Raw genomic sequence first — 836 nt, forward strand, 5'->3', positions numbered from 1 at the left:
TATGGCCATACTACGTTGAAAACACCGGTTCTCGTCCGATCACCGAATTTAAGCAACGTCGGGCCGGTTAGTACTTGGATGGGTGACCGCCTGGGAATACCGGGTGCTGTAGACTTTTTACATTTATTCCTCCAAATATTAAAGTAGGGGTGCGTGAGAGTCCACACGAACTCGGGCCCACAAAGTTGGGGCTGAGGTGCAAACATTTTGAGAATATGGACCTCTAATTGCCCGGAAATTGCACTCTCATACCTTAAAAATCATACAGGTACTATATGTTCATATAAACAATATGAATTTAATTCGCTGATGTTAGGCCGGTTCGAGGGTCTTTTGAACAGAACGGCGGTCTTCTTCTGTCTAAAGCATCCTAGTTAGTGCCGTAGTAAAATGGTTGGTTTATTGTTCAACACCGGTGTTTGTAAAAAATGTACTCGCGCAGCAGAATGGTCAGGGGAGTCAGAGGAAATCCCTGCTAGACAAGCGTGCGTTGATATGAAACGTCATCAATCATAGAGCTTCATGACTGGATAATTATGCTATATGCCGAGATTAACTATGAGTGGAAATATCATCCACATGTCTACGGCCATACTACGTTGAAAACACCGGTTCTCGTCCGATCACCGTAGTTAAGCAACGTCGGGCCCGGTTAGTACTTGGATGGGTGACCGCCTGGGAATATCGGGTGCTGTAGACTTTTTACATTTTCTCTCCCAAATCTATTGATGTTTACTTATTGTTCGTTAAAGATGTTTTTCTTTTTCTTTCTTTTTTCTCTTAACAGTTTCATTATGTACGGTATTTTGGCACGTTATAATCGTCAACTTTTCACT

The 836-nt window shown here is 42.6% G+C and overlaps 1 non-coding gene and 1 pseudogene across 1 annotated transcript; both read left to right on the forward strand.

Moving 5' to 3' along the window:
• Positions 1 to 115, forward strand: LOC117113959 (annotated as a pseudogene; the record flags this gene model as incomplete).
• Positions 116 to 581: 466 nt separating this feature from the next.
• LOC117113958 lies at positions 582 to 700 on the forward strand. The gene has a single exon (XR_004446277.1). It is a non-coding gene; the product is annotated as a 5S ribosomal RNA (ribosomal RNA).
• The last annotated feature ends 136 nt before the right edge of the window (positions 701 to 836 follow it).

The sequence above is a fragment of the Anneissia japonica genome, unplaced genomic scaffold, assembly GCF_011630105.1.
Source record: "Anneissia japonica isolate Jap-2015-1 unplaced genomic scaffold, ASM1163010v1 scaffold33906_len866_cov90, whole genome shotgun sequence".
Classification (NCBI taxonomy): Eukaryota; Metazoa; Echinodermata; class Crinoidea; order Comatulida; family Comatulidae; genus Anneissia; species Anneissia japonica.